Below are 15,486 nucleotides of genomic sequence, written 5' to 3'. Positions count from 1 at the left end.
TCTGCAGTTCCATTAGTTATGTTTCCTTTTTCTTTTTCGAATGTCTCTATCTGCCCTGCTCTGTATGTGTGTTTCTGAAGGAAAAGGGGCAGAATCTCCTCATTTTTCAATCCGCACATCTATCACAGTGGTTGGTACATAGTAAGATCTGAATAAATGGGTTTTTGTTTTTTGGGTTTTTTTTGGTGAGGAAGATTTGCCTTGAGCTAACATCCGTTTCCAATCTTCCTCTTTTTTTTTTTTTTTTTCCTTGAGGAAGATTAGCCCTGAGCTAGCATCTGTGCCAATCTTCCTTTCCTTTGTATGTGGGATGCCTCCACAGCATGGCTAATGAGTGGGGTAAGTTCATGCCTGGGGTCCAAACCTGGGCTGCGAAAGTGGAGCTCGCGGAACTTTAACCACTTGGCCATGAGGCTGGCTCCTAAATAAATGTGTTTTGAATGACTAGATGAATGAGTGACCAGTCCAAGGAAGTTGAGTAAACTCATAATAGATTATCTTAACCTTCTTGGAAAAATAGGAACAAAATAATCTGCTAAGAGGAATAGATGTAAGAATGGTGTGGAATATTAAATTTAGAAAGATTTCAAATTGGTGTTATGACAACTATAGTAGGGATTCATAAAAATATGAATGAAAAGATGTGATTTAGCAGAGAAGTTAGGCAACACGAAGATTTAGTTAGGTCCCTGACTGTTCATGCTAAGTACTTCACGTGTGTGTTCTCTCTCTCTCACATTTCTATAGAAGGTTAAAAGAATTAAGATTTAATACATATTGACAACCTAGTATGTGCTCCCATGCTTGGTGATGAAAATACATTTAGAAATGCTTTCAGAAAAATGCACATTACACAATTATTTCTAAGTACATTAATAAAAAAATTCCATTAAGCAAATCTTGGTAGAAATGATCTGGAAACAGTTTGAATTACAATTCTGAAAGTGAATAGTAGTAAGAAACTGTGTTGTACAATAATAGAAGAACGTTTTAAATGTTGCCCTTCAAGTGTGTGTCTTCAGAGGTCTTTTGTAACTGCCGGTAGTCAGCTAGTTAGCTGACTCCAAAACAAATACTCTCAGCACTGTGCACAGTTTTCTTTTCATGTTCAATGATGTCTAATGGTTGGTTTGCATGGTTTAGGAAGAATGTCTGTTCTTTATTTAAAAAAACTTTTGCACATCAATCATTTCAAAAAATGTTTCAGTTTTTAATGATTTTAAAAGCGATTTGGTCAGAATGATTAAAGTCTTTCATGATTTGAAAGTGAGGTAGATTACTAGGTGGACATTTTATAATTTTGCTTCTTGTGTCAGTCATAAAGAAGATCTAAATTATTTGGAAATAATTTATTAAATCTTAATACTTTAAAAATAAATATTTAAATGATTGTGGGTCTTTAAAAAACTGGATTTTTTTTTTGCTTGTTTGGACTTGATTCTGTCATTTTTAACTACCATTTGATCATATCAGACACAGCAAAAAATGATTTAATTGCCTCCTATACCAACTATTGTTTTCCATGGAAAGAATGAAGTATCTTGAACCAATTTTTTATGTGCGATAGTTAATTTTTATTTCACTACCCCTATGAGTATATACATTATATATGAACACATATTTCTAAGACAAATTGGTTTCTTAACTTTTAATGAAATACAATTTTGTAAAGAGAGATGATAGTTAATAAAAGAGAATAATAATTGTGTCATGGCTGTATACTTTGTTTCATATTCTAAACATTTTATCAGTGATCTATCTTAAAATCTCTATAATATCAGTTATTTCTTATCAGTTTTCTTTGTAGATACATACAGTGTTATCATTTGTCTGAAAAAGAAGAATCAGAATAAAGCATTGTAAGTGGGAATTGTGTAGGAAAATACTTAAACCTAAAATCGTCATCATTGTTATATCTTTCTCTCTGTCCATCTTTCTTTAGATAGATAAGATTTGTTTCTTTTATAGGTGCAGTGTTAGAAAACTCAAAGCGAAATGAGATCACATTCTTACTTTACTTGCATGCTTGCCTTATATTTTCTACTGTTAAAATTAAAAAATTTTATTGCAAGCAGGTAAACTAATTTGGAAAAACATAATGATATTTTAGAAATGTTGCTGTATAGCTGGGGTATTTATTGGAAAACAGAACTATGTAATCTGGCACACTCCTGTTGAAAAGAATATTTTTGCATACATTTTAGATGATGAAATTTGAAAACCTCTGAAAAAAATGACCTTATTTTTCTGCTAAAGGGTGAACAGGTTAATGAGCTTTTAGAGGTGAGGTTTTTATATTTATTTTTATGGCAGTGAAATTATTATATTCTAACTATGCAAATGATTCAGACCAGTTCGGGAAAGTGGGACATGACTTAGCACGCTATAGAAATTAATAACAGATGATGCAGATTGAAAGTGAGAAATGTGGTTTCACAAAAACTTACTTTTTATTGAGCAGTAAACATTTGACACAAGTAAATTTGGAATTTAGTCCTGTAAAGGGTTCTGAATCTTTGAGGGAAACAGAGTTGAAAAATACTTTTTTCAAGGTGGTGTAACAAAGACTGATGGATCAGAAGCGATGCTCCTGAAGTCAGGAGAAAAAAATTTTTTTTAAATATAATACAGGGGTATGAAAGTCTCTCTGCCAGTTCAAAATGTTACATTTCAAATTTTTCTTTATTTTTAGTTTAAAAAGAAGTTAAAATTAGTTAACTATGAAACAAAGGATGGAAACAAGAGTAACATGTTTTCAGATATTACTTGAGGGAAACCTTAAAATCTTTCAAAATTGGCAAAAGTCAATATTAATTCACATGGAATATGTTACTTTGAAATAATCTTGCTTATTATAACTGCGTACTGCTTTTAAAAATTCCTTTTAGGGAAATTTCTTTTTTAGGATAGGTGTTGAATGAGGCTTCTGGGTTACAACAATTGGTAACTAACCATAGAGTGCTTCCTTACCTTTTTGTTTGAATACTTCCATTTTCCCTCATCCTTTCAGTACATTATTAATAGATAAGCTGTTTCAAGTAATATTGCTAGATTGTTCACTAATGTTTAAAATTTAAGCCTGAAATAGAATTAGGGAAAATAAATAGATATGAAGGCACTTCACTATTAAAATTTTGAAGTTTAAAAAATATTCTCTATTAGCTGAAAATGTTGAACTTGATCAACATATGGTACCAGCTAGCCTCGTCCCCACCCGTTCTTTTGTTATCTTGTTATTGTTATAAGGCTTAATGACAGTTGTAAGCCATAGTTCTGGATGTGGGGGTTAGTCCACCCTGGGGAGAAGAGGAGGAAACAGCAGTGTGGATTATGGAAATATGGATTGATCTAAAAAGAGACTTCTTGTAAAAGAATGGGGCTCAAAGAAAAGCTAGGAAAAACTGGTGAAAAGATGATGGAATATGATGTGAAAATGATCATCTGAAATCTTTCCTTTTATTCCCAGCTGCTATGTTTTAGAGAAAAGGAATGCATTTGTGTGTTAAGGGAGAGCTAAAAGAGGCGAGATGAATAGTGTTATTTATTAGATATATTTTCATTTTGAGTGAGATAAATTATGTGCATTTTAATAGACTTTGCGTGTGTTAGGCTTTTTACAACTTAAAGACAACGTTAGGTATGATATTTCATAGAAATGTTTCAAGTAGTACACAACATTTGATTAATGTTTGGCCTTTAAATAGACCTAATTTCAAAAATTAACTTCATGATTGTTATATATTATTTTAGCTAATTGTGATAGTAAATATTATATTTAAAATATGAGTTATTTTCTATTACTTTTATTACTTGGTTATTCCAATACGTAGTTACGTGTTTATTCATATGCACTTTTCTGGACAAATGATAACATTGCAGCTTATCTTGGTAAGCTAGTACTAAGTGGTAACATATCCATGTCTTTATCCGTAAGCCTATTTGACCAGAAAAGAGAACACTGCAGTCTAGTGGTCACTTTTGTGAATGCAGACACAAGGTCCATGTGGTTTTAACTAGTTTCTGATGTTGGTTGTGTAAAATGGAGGAAGAGTTGTTGCCTGATTCTGAAGTTGGGAAAAAGTTAGCATGAAGCAAAGAAATAAGGCGTTTGGGAAGAGGATCATATTTTGAGGAAGGATAATGTTTTCAATTTTGAATATGCCAGATATTCTGGTAGGGTTATTTTCTAAGTGGTAGGAAACCTCCGACTGGAGTTCAGGAGAGGGATGATGATATGGTTTCACACAGCTGTTAGGTAGCAGAGCTGGGTTCTGAAGTGCACATTTCTGCCTAGAGAGCCCAGACTTTTATACATTCTGTGTTTCAGTGAGATTAGATTTCCCATGCAGAAGTGAGGGCTGAAGACAGAAGCCTGGGGAACACCAGTGGAGAAGGAGTCGTAAAGTAGCCCGAAAAATGGCAAAGATAGGAGGAGAGCTAGATAAAAGGGACACAGACATCTAGGGCAGATACACGTAAGCAGGGGACGATTTGTCAGAAACCTTGGCTTCCTCAGATCAAGGGGAAGATTACTTTCAATTTTAATCTCAAGTGTTTCATTCGTGGTAGATACTGAATAAACACATGTTAAATGAATGAATGAAGTCTTACACATGGTAGGAAAGTCAAATATGATAATGACTGGAGAAAAGGCTCTTAGATGTAGAAATTAGAGGTCATTGGTGGCAGCAGATTGGGAAGACTCAACAGCAAGAAGTGATAGAGACTTGCCAAGTATCCATCATACTCTTAAGAGAATGTTCAGTGGAAGAAAGAACTATTTTAGTTCTACCTTTTGCTGACCAAAGGGTGAATCTAACTTTACAGAATTTACCTCATTCTGCTTTTATAAATAAGTCACTCTTGTGTTTATAATTACTCCTTATTTTCCCTATGTTCCAAACAATGATATATTGTAAAGAATAAATAGAAGGTATGAGATAATTTATTTAAGAGAATTAGTTCTTACTTGAGAAAGTTTATCAAATAACTATATATATAGTTTCTAGTTCACTGAGTAAAATCCTTTATGAGAGACTCAGGAAATTGTATTTTCTCTTTAAGATCATTTATGCCAAAGTGGACTAGACTAGGAGTGATCAAAACTCATTGCTATTTGATGAGGCCTGTTTGGTGGCTTTCTGTATGTGAAAAGAACCAGTGTTCACAGTTCAATTTCTCATAGGCAGAGTTCTGCATTACAAGAACTAAGACCAAAATTGGCACCTTTACCTATAATCTCAGCAAGAGACCAAAGATTACATCAGCAGGGAGTGTGAACCAAATTTTTATTTCAAGAGGTAGATGTTCTGTAATGGGTAGGGCAGAATAAGTTTGCAAAATAATATCTCATAGTATTTCTATTTAGAATTTCAAGAAATACTCACTTAAAAAAACACTTATAACTTCAAATTTGATTGTAGTTTGACATATTAAGAATTATGGGCGTATCGTTTTTTTTTTTTTTTTTGGTGAGAAAGATTGGCTCTGAGCTAACATCTGTTGCCCATCTTCTTCTTTTTTTTTTTGCTCCAGGAAGATTAGCCCTGAGCTAACATCTGTGGCAGTGGCAGAGTTCCTCTGTTTGGTATGTGGGTTGCCACCATAGCATGGCTTCATGAGTGGTATAGGTCCTTGCCTGGGATTCAAACCTGTGAACCCCGGCCGCCGAAGTGGAGTGTATCAGACTTAACCACTATGCCACGGGGCTGACCCCTGACATGTCCATTTTTTATAAAAGAAACATCTTGTGTAATTTAAGATAACCTAAAAATACAAAAAAAGAAAAATCAAGAGTTCCTGGGTTCTTGGTTTTTAGTCCTGCTTTCTGAATAAGGTTTTATTTTCATTACTAAGTACTTAGTTCCTGCTTTAAATTGAGGGGGATAAAAATGTCTAGCAAACTTTATTGAATCAAATAACTAAAGGTGTAACTGACCCCAGGATGTTTACCATCTGAGTTACAGTTTTCCATGTCTTTATCTGTCCACCATATATACACAGCTTTGACTTATCTACAGAGTTCCATCTTGAGCCTAAGGCAATTAAATACTCTTTTAACCCTAAGTCTTCTATTATTATTAACCTTGTTTAACCTCATCCTGCCTGTGTTATTCTAGTATTATTTACTTGTTCTGGTATAATCCTTGTTCCGATATGTGACGTGATTTTGTTTCAGATTTTAAATAATATGCTTCAAATTTAATTACTTGAATTTTGCTCATCTGTGAGAAAGAATCAGTTTAAGCCCTCATTTCTTAGTCTGTTATTTGAAAGAAGTTAGATTTATGTTTTTATTTGAATCTAATATTCTTAGTAATAAACAAGTATAGACTTAAGCAACATTGTTTTTTTGCCTCAGGACCTAATTTCAAGAGAATGGAACAGCCTAGGGCAGGTTAGACTCACATTTGTGATTGCATATTATCCCATCTCTCCTCCCATGAGTCCTTCACGTCTAGGCCCCTTTTATTTTTCTGTATGCCAGGTTGAACTTTAGTTCTAAAGTATTAATTATATAATTTTAGCTCTTTATGTATATGGACACCATCCACCATATAGAGACCAAGTAGGCATCAGATTTAGGCATCTGCTGATTAGGTATTGGAACCTCATGAGAACAAAGTGAAAAAAAATACATGGGCTGGGGAATAATGGTTAAAAGCTTTGGCCTGTGAGTTCAAATCCTGACTGATGTTTGCCAGCTGTATGACTTTGGACATGTTACTTGGTCTCTTTGACCTCTAGTTTTTTCCCCCCACATATAAAAGACAATAAAACATGGGTTAGTGTAAGGATTAAATGAGATAATATATGTAAAGTGCTTAGGTCAGAACCTGGCACAGAGTAAGCAATTTTTTAATCATATCTTTATTTAGGAAGATAATCAAAAAGAAAGCATCCACACTCTTAAATCACATTTCTTTGAATTGTCTACCAAGGCAAGTTGATTCTGATGGTCCTAAAACAGTGTCATTTCATATGAGTTCAACACATTTTTTTCAGAGCATGAGTGATGTGCCAGGTACTGGTGAGGCATTAGGAGAACTCCAGAGTTGAATATACCCTCAGAGATTTTGGAGATTCATTGTTCCAGTTGATTATGCCAGTTGTAACAAGTAGGACTTTCTGGTTCACCGCTAACTTCATTGATCTCTGCTTACTGACTAATGACGTGTTGTGATTGTCATACCAGAAGTGATTGAAGACTCTATAACCTATATCTTGATATAAATTATTAAGAAAATAAAGATATATGTTTTCATCATTATATGAGAAAATATAGTAATTTCATAACTTGCGAATATCGCACAAAAGTTGCTTATTGAGAGTATAAAAATATGAAGAATAATATTGATCCTCCACGATAATGGAGAATAAAACAGTCATATCTCTTGTTGCTTCCATGTCTTTTAATCAATGCCGTCCCTTTCTCTGTCTTCATCTCAGCCAGAATCTCTCTCTAGAGCACCAGGCATGTTTTTCCAGCAACCTCCTGGATGTGTCCATTTTCACTTCTATATATACATCTTAATTTTACGCTCTTCTCTGCATTCCTGCTGCAAATGTCTTGCTTCAGGCCACCACTACTCACTTCGATTATTGCAAATGCCCTCTGTTTGATTTCCCAGCCTTCAGTCTTGTCCTTTTAAATCCATTCTACACATTGTAGCCAGAGTGATCTTTCTAGAATTGAGGCCCAATCATGTCTCTCCCTTGCTTTAAACCCTTCGAAACTTCCCTATTTATCTTAGGTAGGGTGACCATGGTTCATTGTCCAAACTGAGATATACGTGTGTAACCCACATTCCTTTAAAGATACAGACTATCTCTGTCACTCCAAAAAGTTCTCTTGCTGCGTCCTGGTTACTCCCTGTGCTCCCTACCCCACCCCAACAGCCCTAGGCTACCGCTGTTCTGATTTCCGTTATGATAAATAAGTTGGACTCTTGAGGGTAAAATGGAGTGCTGTTGATAATTATGCTGAGACAATATATGTCAAGTGTTCTGGGCAAACCGGAGGAATGGTTTTCGCTACGCCATGCCTCAAATCCAAACTTCATAATTGACCTAAAGGCATTATGTGATCAGTCCTTTGCTTATTTCTCAAGCCACATTCTCTCATCACTCTTCCAAATTTGTGCTTGTTCTTTCTCCTCCCCAGACCTCTTTGTATGTATTCTTTCCTGTGATGGGAAGACCACCCTTACCTCCTCTCTCCCTCCCTCTCCTCATACTATAGCCTCACCAACTTCTCATTCTCTTTTCATTTCTCTATTTAGATAAGATTTCTTCCCTGGGACTTTCACTGCACTGCTCTAGGAGCACCCCTCCTAAATTTGGTTTACATGTATGTCTTCTATATATCCTGGTATTTTTCACTTTTCCTACCAATGCTCTTATAACCTTATATTGTAATTGCCTGTGATTCCTATTCACATGTTAAATATTTGCTAAATGAACATTCATAAAGATATTACTATTCATACAAGTAAGTTCACACTGAGTTTGTAAATATGAGTTAGTACTGATTAAGACTTTACACCTTTTTAAGTAAATAGTCTTCATAGAATATTCTGTATTTTATAATTGTGTAGTTATAATTTAATTCTTCTAGACAAAGCCTCCAAATAGGTAGACAATCAATTATGATTTTACCAGACTTTGAAAATATCACCATGATTCTCATTTCTACTATATGATCTTACAGATTCCAAGGGCCTTCAAGGCATAGATAAATAATTAGTAAATATACCGTTGCTCCCAGAATCTAATAGCCACCTAAAGATATATTTTTCAAACACTTTAAAGTGTAGGGTTCCTGCCTTATGCTCTAAAACTAAAGGTTCTGTTATTTCTTAAAGCATCAGACAAACAACAAGATTCCTATCTGGTTTATCACAGGATTCACTATGTAGGGAAAATTGAGCAGTGCAGGCATAGTTCTGAACCAGGTTCAAGGCGAGACCGGAAGAAAAGGCTAATTGTAATTTACTGCTCTGGAACATATCGTATCTCTGTTTGTCATCTGTAACACAAAAATCAGTTCTCTAATGTGTGATCTATGCAGTAGATGGAGAAAATTTGCATGAATATCATGAGAGAGATTTTCTACACATAGCCTAGGTGTAAAGAATAAGAGAAATAGTGTGAATCAGGATCTGGCAGTCTCTAAGACTGGGAGAAAACAAAGATGAACAAAGAACAAAGAGAGATTACCTCAAAATTAAAGAAAATAGAAAACGTAATTCTATAATAGAGGCCAGTGGTAGAAAGAGAATATATTTTCCAAGGGTACCTTTAACAATATGTTAGCCAGGACAGTTGAGGGAAAGGCCTAATTTGAGATTGTAGAAGAGACCAAGAAATAACTTCTGTTCCTCAGGTTGGCCAGTACCTTACATAGAGTTGATAATTAATCTTTATTAACTGGATTGATAAGTAAGTACATGAAAAAGGAATTTTATTAATAAACCCTCCCTTAAATGAAAAATGTTTGTTGGCATGACTCTTTGAAGATATTTTTAACTCAAAAGAAGTAGCTGGTATGGTAGCCCAAAGTAAACTCCTATACATATTGAAATCATCAGATATGTACATTATATGACTTTGCAGTGTTAACAGAGTTTCCTCTATTGTGTTTGGTTAAATAGAAACAGTTGAATATATTCAAATCTTTATAATATGTCTATATCCATATGTACCTATATTAAATATATTGGAAATCTTTAAAGGAGGCAGATAAATTATTTAGTATAATATTTATCATCATTTTATATCTCAGTATGTTAATGTTTTGGCATAGGTCATTGGACACAGGACTTTAAATGTTGTATTCAGTAAATATTTGTTGAATAAATATCTTCTTTGTTTGAATTCATATGACATTTAAGAGTTCTTAAGTAACTAATTAATAAAAGAGCAACAGTTGTTCGGGGGTTTTTACATGCCTAACATTGTCTAATCATTTTACATGAATTTTTATTTAATTCTCACTTAATCTTCATACAAATCCCCAGATGAATCCTCACTTAATCCTATGAGATAGATAATAATTTTCCTCGTTTTCTAGGTGAGGTAACTGGAGCACATAGCCAATAGCTTGCAGAGCCAGAATTCGAATGTTAACTGCTTGACTCCAGAGCATTGTGCACTTGACCACTGTGATTTGCCTGTGTGTGTGCCTGTGCGCATGTGTGCCTGTGTGCATGTGTGCCTGTGCACATGTTTGCCTCTGCGCGTGTGTGCCTGTGCACGTGCCTGTGTGCATGTGTGCTTGTGTTCATGCCCCTATTTTCTAATGATCTGATCTTCAGTATCCCTGTGCTGAAAATCAGAAATCATATTTCTTTACCCTTCACAGCATCTAACTGGGTTGAAGTCATGGTAGCTGATCAGTAGGCAGACATAAAACTTGTTTCTTTGTAAAAAGTGAAGCATTTTCCTACTTAATTCTACTTAATCTTCATTTAAATGATTGATATTCACTTTTAAATACCTTAGTATCTATAAGTGCAAATTAATATTATAGGCATTGTTCTATTTTATTATATATTTCTGTTAATCTAGAAAATGTTACTAGTTAAAATAGAGATCAATGAGGGAAAGAGTACATATATTTAGTCTGAATGCGGTGGGAGGTTATATGGTTGTTAGGGAAAGGAAAGGGAGTCTTCCTGAATGGCTTTTTCTTAGGTAGAGTTGGATAATGTTATTCAGATCCTTGATTAAAAGTTAATGTTAACCTAGGGATAAAAATCTAAAAGCAGTTTGTAGTAAATTTTTGACAAAAAAAACTTTGGGAACTCATTTGCATACACACACACACACTTTCCTTTCATGCCTTTCAAATGCTGTCTTTATCTTAATGAGGGAAATGTATTATGCCTTTTTTGCCAAGCAAACCACCTATCTAATTGTAAAGATATATATTTTGTAACATCACTCTACCCTGTTTCGAATCTAGGCTTTTTCCTTTTTCTTTTCTTTTCTTTTTTTGAGGAAGATTAGCCCTGAGCTAACATCTGCTGCCAATCCTCCTCTTTTTGCTGAGGAAGATTGGCCCTGAGCTAACATCTGTGCCCATCTTCCTCTACTTTATATGTGGGACGCCTATCACAGCATGGCTTGCCAAGCGGTGCCATGTCCACACCTGGGATCTGAACCAGCGAACCCTGGGCCACCGAAGTAGAACGTGTTAACTTAACCGCTCCACCCTCTGGCTGGTGCCCAAATCGAGGCTTTTTTATTGTGTTAGACTAAACTCAAGTGCTTGTTTGTAGACTGCAGAGCTCCCATCACCTAAGACTGATACACGTAGAACCCAAGTCCTTGAAATTTATATTTCAACGCACAGTTCTTTTTATAGCAGAATAAATTTGCATCATGGCAGATGTTTAAATCTTCCAACAATAAAATTTCATTTTTAATTTTTGATAGTGAAAAATAGCTTAATCAGAGATAACAGTCTAAATGATTTTAGTGTTAGAATTCACAAACTTATGGTGCTTTCCCTAATTTAAGGAGGAGGGATGAAAGAAAAATTTACTTCTAATTGGACAAGTACATAAAGGTAAAAACCATGAGAAAAATCCCACAGTGGGCTCAGTTATTCTGATGGTTATTCCTTGCTTCTAATCTAAGTTTAAAATAGATTCTCTAAGCTTAAAAAGCTTAAAAAAATGGGAAGATAATGTTTAAAGAGGCTATATGTGTAATTTACCATATTCATGTAATTCTGTCTTTTAATAAAACATTCTGATTTAATAAAACACATTCTGATTTAATCACTTGTTAATATAGCTGTGTTTTCCTCGAAACTTTGAAACATCTTGCAGCGCCCCTGTGAGTTTGCTGTGGCGCTGTGGACCATCTCAGTGTGCGGTTTGGGCGTCTTGATTCTGCACTGTGTAACCTGCTTGTGACTAAGCAGCTCAGTGCATGTTTCTGTTGAGAAAGAAAATAGTTTATTCCCCCTTGTAAAGCAGAAACAGATTGAATGAATACTTATTTATTTTGGGAGATAATATTCAAAATTAAGTAATCATCTTTTTAGAAATCTATGGCCTTTGTGAAAAATTAGATTAAAATTGACAAGTAGCCTCCTTGTTGTTGTAAAATGATTCTAAAAAAGTGTTATTCAAATGAATAAAATTATGGATAGTTGAAAACTGTTCTTACATAATAGTGTGTTATATTTTCCTTGAGAACTTTAGTATAAATTTAATTCTTATCTGATTAAAATTATTGTGAGGAGTCTTAAGAAAGAAAATATGATACTTCACTCAAGCTTCTTTATAATGATGTGTGTCGTGGCTAGTGGAAAGTGCACGGATTTGAATTCTGAGTTTTCCTCTAACTCGTCTAAGGATAGATAACCATTTTCCTTGTCAGTGATTAGTTTAGGAATGGCTGTGACCTTCTGGCCAATTACATATAATGGGAAAGTCAGCCACTGGGGCTTCTGGGAAAGGTTTCCTCATTGATAAAGAAGAGACTCACAGAAAGAGATGCTTCTTTCACCGGACACTACCATGTCGTCATGTGATTTTCTGAACTTTGGCAGCTCATTTTGTGACCATGTGTAGAAGTAGATGAGGACAAAGCTAACAAAACTCAGGACAGCAGAGCAGAGGGACGGAGGACTCCTGAGCCCTCAAGGAGGATGTTGAATTAATCAGTCCCCAACAAGTCTACCTTGTCGCTTCTTTCAAGGAGAGAATAATTATTCCTTGTATATATTAAGCACCCTTAACTGATACAGGTAGTCTTGTTCCTTAATTATAAATTCTATTTAGATTAAGTTAAAGAGTCAAGCCCCTCTTGGGTCTGTAATGTAGGCAATCAAATGTGTTTTGAAAAACCCTCCCAAGTGATTCTTATACCTTCTTATCTTCCTTCTAATTCTTTCTGCTCTCCCCTTGAGAACCTCTGGAGCAAGATAGCTATGAACTGGATTAAAAGGACTTGATGAATGATTGGTTATATGTCTAGGTCAGGGAAAGGGAGGGGTCTGGACAACTACCATGGTTTTGGTTTGGGTAATTGGGTGGATGGTGCTGCCATTTCTGGGTGATAAGGACCATAACTAAAAGAATGACTTCAGTTTTGTGCATTCTGAGTTTGAGGTGTCTGGGGAACATTCAGAAAGTGATACTAGAAAGTAATTTTCTGTGTAATCTTGGAGTTCACAGAGATATCTAAGCTGTAAGACTACAAGCTTTGGTAGTTGTAGTTGAAACCGTGAGTGTAGATGAGGTTGCCTAGGCAGATGGACCTTATTGAGTATGGAAGAGAGGAATACATGGAACCTCAGAGAACATCAATATTTCAGTATCGGGTAGGGGAAGAAGTGGTTGAGGAGGAAAAGTAATTACTGACATCAACAATGACATATCTTATTTCATCTTAATTTTTCTCAGAGAAATTCTAACATCTTTGTAGTTATCAAACTTTAATGGGGAGGTAAATGTTACAAATTTTAACTTTTTTTAAAAAAAAGTAGATTCTTAAATGCTTGCTTCCCTTTATTTGGTTACTTTCTAATGCTAAGTGGTAACCTCACGGGATGAAGAGTTAATATACCACTCTAACACTGGCAGTTTTCTCTCTTGTCTCTCACAAGATCAATTTGATCTTGATGCTTATTACTACAGATACGGAATATGGGACTAAAAAATAATGTATAAATTTTCGTCAGTCCTTGTTTGCAGTCCTTTTAATGATAGTAGATGTGTTGTTTTTAGGGTACATATGTGTATATATATTATTGTCCCTTGTTTTTTGCTATTCATAATTTTTTATTCTACTTTTTTCTTTTTGGTATTTCCATTTTTAACATTTAGACATGTTAGTCAGTGTACTCTTTTTGTATAAAAATAAAATATTTTAGAGAATTAAGAGGATTTTGAAATCCCAAATATTTTTTCTTGCTAAGGAAATTAGATATTTTGTATAAACAAAAGGCTGTAGAAAAGGGGGAAACGTAACTTTTGAAGATTGTTATCTTAAACTTTTCACATAATCTGTGGATGCCAACCTAGAATTGTGTGTGTGTATGTGTGTGTGTGTGGGTGTGTGTCATATCAAAACCGTATGGTGGGAATATCAGACTTAATGAACACTTCCAATAAATAGACAAGTACAATTTTCAATCAACATTATTGCGAAAAGGATCCAAAAAAATCTATTTGCATGTCTTTTATTCCTCCCTCCAAGTCTCCCTCTCTCTTTTCTTTTTTAACTTCAGTTTGAATAGCACCTGTAATTAAGGAAGAAAACCGAGCCTTGGGAACTAGGTAGTACTTCCAGCTATTGATCTGTGTAAACCCAGCTTATACTGTCAGGGGAGAAACAGTCAACTGCTGAGCTGCTTTGTCACTGACATAAGCTGGGAGAGGATTTTTTTGTCTATACTGTTTATACACTAGTCTATAGACCTGCTGGCTGGTTGAATTTTAAAGAGTGCGGAGGTTTAAAGACTTGTCCCCTGAGGGATGCTTCTGCCAGTTGGGCAGCGAGCTGAGGCTGTTCTGCAGAAGCTTGTGCATGTGCGTTGCTTGTGGAAGAAGGGAGGGGGAGGGTGTGAAAGATGGAACCACTAACTGGGAAGCAGTCTTCTTAATTTGAGTCTTAAAATTGATATGAAATACATTGCTAGTTTGGGTTAAATATATTTAGAGGTAGACAATGAATTTTGAATATATATCTTGTTACAGAAATTATATGAACGATTTTACAGAAGGGATATCTAAATAGTGTTCATATGTGTAGTAAATATGGTAAATGGCTTCACTTTATGTAGCACAAGATAAGGGTTAACTGGTCGAATGAAGTATTCTCATGTAATGAACTGTTTTTTCAGTTTAAATAATCATTTCAAGTTTAGTGGCTTTTTAAATTATATTTAACAAAATATTATCAGTAGTAAAACAGTTAGCTTTTTCTCAATATGGGGTCTGTGCTGATACTTTTAAAGGTACATGTTCATAAGCAAACCAAGGTACCCTGTCCTAAAGATAGAAGATTGCTTTTTTATATGGTGCTTGCTTTCTGCTTCAGTGGCTTAAGGTTTTTGAAGCGTTCTTAGGAATTGGCATAGGAATTTTCCAGTGTTTTATTTTTAATTGATACCTTATTGCAGTATACATTTTAACAGAACATGAAAATTTTTACTTTAAAAGTATATATATTATATATATATGTAGGGTTTAAATATTCAGATATTGATGATTTCTCTGGATGTAAGTTTTATTGGTAAAAAGGTGGCAGGTAAGGTATTTTTTGAGGGGAGTGATGACTGTATTAAGATATTTGCTCTTTTTTCTTTTTAATAGGAAACATCCTCATAAATCTCTGCTCTGTGTTGTACAATCACCTGGCTTTGAACTTGTATAATGTTTTCTTCAATTCCAAAGTTTAACTTTAGATTCTAAAAAAATTACTCTGATTTAACTCTGATTCTAAAGTTAAACTTTAGAATTAATT

The 15,486-nt window shown here is 34.6% G+C and overlaps 1 protein-coding gene across 11 annotated transcripts in view; it reads left to right on the top strand.

The window, feature by feature from the left end:
* DENND1B (DENN domain containing 1B) overlaps window positions 1–15,486 on the top strand; it is a 244,053-nt gene that overhangs the window by 91,057 nt on the left and 137,510 nt on the right. The window lies entirely within an intron of this gene.

Source organism: Equus przewalskii, chromosome 31 (genome assembly GCF_037783145.1).
Source record: "Equus przewalskii isolate Varuska chromosome 31, EquPr2, whole genome shotgun sequence".
NCBI classification, from domain to species: Eukaryota; Metazoa; Chordata; class Mammalia; order Perissodactyla; family Equidae; genus Equus; species Equus przewalskii.
This window is presented reverse-complemented; position numbering and strand designations above follow the sequence as displayed.